This window comes from Sorex fumeus, unplaced genomic scaffold, assembly GCF_029834395.1.
Source record: "Sorex fumeus unplaced genomic scaffold, SorFum_2.1 ptg000265l, whole genome shotgun sequence".
Taxonomy (NCBI): domain Eukaryota; kingdom Metazoa; phylum Chordata; class Mammalia; order Eulipotyphla; family Soricidae; genus Sorex; species Sorex fumeus.
Genome location: NW_026606322.1, coordinates 15,690,892 through 15,698,013, shown reverse-complemented (window position 1 = coordinate 15,698,013; position 7,122 = coordinate 15,690,892).

Here is a 7,122-nt window from a genome sequence, read left to right as displayed (position 1 = left end):
AGTAGCAGTGGAACTGCACTTTCATAGTTACAGATCTTTGGAAGTGTGATATTATTTGCTAGTAAAGCTGCTTAGTCCTAGGATTTTGTTTTATGGGAAACTTTTTCAATTACTGGCTCAATGTAAATAAATTTGATCACGTAGTTATTCCTGACTCAGTTTTGGAATACTGTTTGATACTAAGAATTTTTCATTTCTTCTAGATTGTCCAATTTGTTGGCATAGGCATTCATAATAGCATCATAGTATCAATTGTTTCTCTTCTCTTAGTGAGATTAACTAAAGTTGGTGCATGGAAAAAACAGTACATTATTCTAATAAATATAAAAGGCAGAGGAATATGAAAATTTTGTCTAGTAAAATAATATGATTAAAATGACTATTATCTAAAGTAATATACAGACTTGGGCTGGAGCAATAGCACAGAGGATAGGGCATTTGCCTTGCGTGCAGCTGACCTAGGTTCAATTCCCCGCATCCCATTTGGTCCCCTGAGCACTGCCAGGAGTAATTTCTGAGTGCATGAACCAGGAGTAATTCCTGTGCATCACCGGGTGTGACCCCCCCCAAAGAAAAAGAAAAAAGTAATATACAGATTCATTGTTACCTCTATCAAAATCCCAGTGGCATTATTCACAGATATAGAAACTAAGAAATCAGAAAATTCTTAACTACAAAGGACTTCAAATAGCAAAACCACTACTTAAAAAAAGTAAAGTGGAGATATCAAAGTGGAGATATCATTCTACTACAGAAGACCTATCTAAGGTCAGGATAATAATTAAAACAACATGGTATTGAAAGAAACATAGACACAGATCAATAAAACTGAACTGAGATCCCAGAAATAAAAATCACATATATATTTGAACAATTTATAACAAAGTAGCTAAGGTTCATTTGACCCAGCAATACCACTCCTGGGAATATACCCCGGAGAGGCTAAAAAGTATAGTCGAAGTGACATCTGCACTTGTTTGTTCGTTGCAGCACTGTTTACAATAGCTAGAATATGGAAAAAACCTGAGTGCCCGAGAACAGATGACTGGTTAAAGAAACTTTGGTACATCTACACAATGGAGTACTATGTAGCAGTTAGAAAAAATGAAGTCATGAAATTTACATACAAGTGGTACTACATGGAAAATATTATGCTAAGCGAAATGAGTCAGAAAGAGAGTGACAGACATAGAAAGATTGCATTCATCTGGGTAACATAAAGTAACAAAATAAGAGACTAACACCCAAGAACAGCTGTGATAAATACCAGGTTGTTCACTCCATGGCTTAGAGGCCAGCCGCACACTCTGGGGGTAAAGGCAGCTCAGACAGAAAAGGGAGCACCAAATAAAGGGTGCTGGGAAGATCTTCCCAGGATGGGAGATGCCTGCTGAAAGTAGTTTTCGGGACCAAACATGATTGCCACCCAATGTCTTTTCTGCAGACCACAGCACCCAAAAGGAGAGATAGAACAAAAGGGAGTGCCCTGACAAAGAGGCAGGGTGGGCGGGGGATGGGGGGTGGGAGGGAAACTGGGACTGGTGGGGGTGGAGAATGGGCACTGGTGGTGGGATGGGTACTCGATCACTGTATAACTGAAACCCAAGCACAACAACTCATAAGTCTACAACTGTACCTCATGGTGTTTCACTAATAAAAAAAAATAAAAAAAACAAAGTAGCTAAGGTTCTATAATAGAAAAGCACTCTAGTACTGTAGCACTGTCCTCCTGTTGTTCATCAATTTGCTCCAGCAGGCTCAGTAACGTCTCCATTGTGAGATTTTTTGTTACTGTGTTTGGCATATCAAATACTTCACAGGTAGCTTGCCAGGCTTTGCCTTGTGGGTGAGATACTCTGGGTAGCTTGCTGGGCTCTCCAAGAGGGGTGGAGGAATTGAACCTGGGTTGGCCAGGTCAGTCGTGTGCAAGGCAAAAGCCCTACCCGCTGTGCTATCACTCTTGTCCTGTAATAGAAAAAGGAAATTTACTTAGTAAATGGTACTGAGAAAGCTGGACAACTACATAGAGATAAATGAAATTAGACCTAACATCACACAAAAATTAAAACATTTGTATATTAGAACTGAAACCATAAAAGACACTAGAGTGAGGGGTGATAAACTCCTTGATATCAGTCTTAGTGAAAGGATTGGGAACTCCAGTGGCAAGGGAAATAAAAACAAGAGCAAATGAGTAAGACTATATCAAAATACTAAAACATCTTAGTACAATGAGAAACTTGCATCAAAATAGAAAGATTAATACATCATATATCTGAGAGTAATTAAATCTGAAATAGACCCCCCAAAAAACCCTCACAAAAGGCAACAATAAAAAGATAAATTTATCAGATCGGGGCTGAGCATCCTCCACCCGGATGCTCCATCTTCCAGTAGGCAGGGGTCACCCCCACCAACTGACCCCCTGGCACCGTGTAATCCCATCAATGGTCAAGACCCAGAGACTACAAAACCCAGCTCCTGAAAGGACGTGGCCGCATTCATGGCCGCGAGACATCTTATCATCTCATTCTTACTCTTGGACAACCTGGCAGGCTACTGAATGTAACCTGCCCACACGGCAGAGTCTGGCAAACTCCCCGTGGTGTACCCAATATGCCAAATACCAGTAACAATGATGGGTCTCATTCTCCTAGCCCTGAAGGAGCCTTGAATATGGCACTCTAAAATCTCAGGGCTAGGACAAAGGAAATGTTACTGGTGCCTGCTCGAGGCAATTGACGAACAACAGGATGATTGTGATAGTGAAAAAGATAAATATTCTTTTTTGTAATGTATTTTTTAACTGAATCACCGTGAGATACAGTTACAAAATTGTTCATCATTGAGTTTCAGTCCTACAATATTCCAACATCTTAAACAATCTTACTGCAAAATGAAAAGATGATTTGAATAGACACCTCTCCAAAGATCTATGCAAGGTCAGGATAGATAATACAGTTGGTTGGGTACTTTCTTTGCACACAGCTGACCAGTATTACATTCCCCAGCACTGCATGTGGTCCTGTAGTAATCTCTGGGAGTGATCCCTGAGCACAAATCCGATAATAAACCCTGATTGTTTTGGGGTTTGCCCCTCTTCATAAACAGAAGACAAATGGCCAACAGCCTCATACAAAGAGATTTATCATATCAGGAAAATGCAAATCAAAATAGCAATAAGGGATCATCATGCCCTGTAAGAAAGGCTCTTATCAAAAGATAAAACAAGTGTTGGAGATGATGCAGACAGAATGGAACTTTTATAACTATTGGTACAAATGTAAACTGGGGTAGCCATTATGATAAGAAAAATAAGTATTTCTTAAAACATTAAAAACACTGTAATGGCATTTCAGTGGATAGGTTGTTTGCATTGCACGCTGCTGACCTGGGTTCATTCCCCAGCACCATGAATGGTTCTCTGAACCTCACCATAAGTGATCCCTGAGAATAGAGCCAGAATTAAATCTGGAGCATAGCTGAGTGTAGCACAAAAGCAAAAGTAAATAAATAGAAGTTCTGTACAATTCAGTTATTTCACTTTGGGGTATTTACCCCAATATGAAACAAAACAAAACAAAAAAATCCTACCTAATTAGAAGAGGGCCCCTTGCAGGGGGTCCAGTTGAGTTTCCCTCTGCGCCCTGAGTAGAGCCCCGGCAGCTGAAGACCTCCAGGACCCAGCCACAGCCATGCATGCTGAGACCACTCTCCACATGCGAGGACAGCCTCACGCATGAAGGAACCAGCAGAGGAACCCAGGTGTGTGGGACCCGGGGCTGAGATCTCCAAGCCTGCTCGGTTCTGGATTGGGCCTCCTCCACCCAAATCCCTCATCTTCCTAGGCAGTTACACCCACCAACTGCCTTGTAACCCGATCAAAGGCGAAGATCCAGAGACCAAGCTCCAGGAAGCACGCAGCAGCATTTGCGGCCACACAACCTCTTGTTATCTAGTTCTCACTCTCAGAGAGCCTAGCAGGCTACTGAGGGTATCCTGCCCACATATATGTCTGACTGGGAACACCTGTAAAGGTGATTAGAGGCTAGCCCAAAAGCTTCCATCCCTCTCAGCGAAACCGGCAAGCTACTGAGAGTATCCTGCCTGCATGGCAGAACCTGCCAAGCTACCCATTACCATGGCATACTAGATATGCCAAAAACAGTAACAATGAGGTCCTCATTTCCCTGACCCTGAAAGACCCCACAACATGCCATTGGGCTACACTAGCACGTGACAGGGGTGAATGGAGATGTTACTGGCATCTGATCAAGCAAATCGATGAACAATGGGGTGATAGTGATAGTGATAGTGATTAGAAGAGATATGATCTCTCCTATATTTATTGCAGTATTTGCAATAGCCACAAACTGGAATCAACCTAAGTGACTATCAACTGATGACTGGGTAAAGAAAATATGGTATATATACATAGTAGAATGTGATTTTGCTATAAAGAAAAATGAAATGGTATTTGCAGTAACATGGTAAGACCTAGAACAATTATCCCTAGTGAAAAAAACTAAAGGCAAACATCACGTGACTGCAGTAATAAATAGTAATAAGTGAAATAATGAAATAAATACTAAGAAAAAATAAACTTCTAGATGATAAGAACAAAATTAATGATTACCAGAAATGTTGAGGATGGGTGGACAAGTAAATATGGTCGAATGAGTTCATTTGTATGATAAGGAATAAAATTGGGCTTTTCACAGTGACACAAATGTGGAATGCAAATATGTTAATTTATAATGGTGGACAACTGAAATTATAATGCAATGTTATAAAAAATAATGGAAAAACTAATATAATTAGGGTAAATCTCAAAATATTTGCTCTTTGTTATTGGTGGGGATGTACAGTAACTGTACATGGATGCCATGGCAAACCATGTTTTCTAAATTGTAAATACAAAAATTTAAAACTTATTGTGCTTTGATAGGCCAAAAACAGTAACAAGTCTCACAATTTGTTGTGAGATGTTACTAGTGTCTGCTCCAGCAAATTGATGAACAACAGGAGGACAGTGCTACAGTGCTACAATGCTCCTATGCTTACTGAAAGAAGTCAGACTAAGAGTATCCATTATATTATGACATTTTGTATTCTAGAAAATAAACACATATTGAGAGAGTAGATCAATGGTTAGCCTGTAGAGGGTATGGAAAAAAAATAATTTTTATTACAAAGAAGCACCAAAAATAATAAGTATGAAGATGGAAGTTGTGTTCAATTACTGGTCATAAGAAAGGTTCATAGGTATATGAATATATCAAAATTACATATCAGATTATATGCTTTATTAAATATGTATCATTTATTTTGTATTATTTATATCTCAGTTCCACTTTCAAGTGAGCAATAAATATCACATAGTGATTCTGTTTGAAAGAAATTGTATAAGTCAATTAGAACAAAAAAAGGATGGCAAGTTTTGATCCAGTGAATTGATTTGGGCTCCTCTAGTTTTCCACTGCTCTTGCTCCCAGACAGCTTTAAATTTGGTTCATTTCCCATAAATTATTCTGATTATATCCATAGAAGAAGCCTGGAAAAGACAAACACAATCTTTCTAGCTATCACACCTGAAAATGTGCTTCTACTTTAAAAACTCTAATACAGAGCCAGAGAGACAGTTCAGTGGGGTAGATCATTTGCTTTCCACTAGGCCAACCTAGATTCAATCCTGGCTTCCCATCTGACTGGTGCTCAGAGTCCAATCAGGAGTGATCTCTGAGCACAGAGTCAGAAGTAAGCCCTGAACATATCTGGGTACAGCCCCCAAACAAAATGAATAAGGAAAATACAATCTATTGTATTCTGGGATGCCCCACTGAGTGATAATAGTTCTCAGGAAGAGGAGGGTGATTAAGAAGAGCATGAGTTGTAGAGTGGAAGCCTTTGGAGTTGTATCTTCTTGGAAAAATCATTTTGTGGACTTTTATTTGCATTGTATGCATAGAGTTGATAATTATTGACAAGTTTGTCTTAAAGGTATTTATGAAATAATGAAATACCTAGCAGTGAGGAGTTTGATAAGAAACTCCTTTCTCGTCCCAGGTGTTGTTTGAAGTTGACTTTTGAAGCCAGTGATTCTGTGCCTTTTCATCATCATTATGCTTAGGGATCTCCAGTTGAGGCCTCAGGTGTAAACTGTGAATTAAGTTCAAACTCCAGAGGGTCTTGAGCCTTGCTCCATAGCAACAATAACATCAACAAAAATGCTATTGCTGGAGTTTCACTCCAGGAAGTTTTGATTTTATTGAGTCTGAGGCATGGCTAGGAAAAGGGATATTTTAAGTTTCCCAAGAAATATTACTATATGGATCTAAGGCTGTGAAACACTGTTTTAGAGTTCAGATTGTAATGTGCATGAAATCACTGGGGATCTTGTTAAAATTCAGATTCAGGATCCTCAGACCTGATATTCTGCATATTTAATAAGCTTCCAGCAGCTACTGCTGCTGCTGGTCCTTGTGTTACTAACCCCCAGGTAAGCATCAGAATTACCTAGCGATTTTTTCAGAACTGAGGATTCCTTGGTCCTTTCCTGAGAAGAACCCCAGCCACTACCTCTTTACAGGCAGGCCAGGAAGTCTGATATATTCCTCTTATTGAAAAGCATGGATCTAGCCTAGCCTTTTAACATGCTTACAGACTATTTCAAAGTTGCTGTGTGATATCTGTGCTAATGTGACTTTCTCCCATAAAGGTTCATTAATTCGTTAAAAGGTATTTCTAACAGATTTTTTTCCTGTTCTGTACATCCCCAGTGCTGTATTGGCAACTGCAGTCTGCCTACATGAGTGAGTGTGATGGTCTCATTAACACACAGTGCAGAACCTAGCCCAGCAACAGCCTGAATGATGAATGGGATCTTGGGTTCTACTTGAAGCATTATCACATAATATATCAGTTTAATGTCAAATGAACGAATGGTTTTATGGCCTTTCTATTCAATTTGATAGTTCCCTTGTCCTGGGCTCTTTTTAATATGGCCAGGGGCATTATATTTTTTGGTGGCAATGACATAGTGATTTATAAAACCACTTCAAGCACTAGCCACACATATGTAAATAAGAAAAAAATGGTTGGAGGGGATTATCATCACCATCC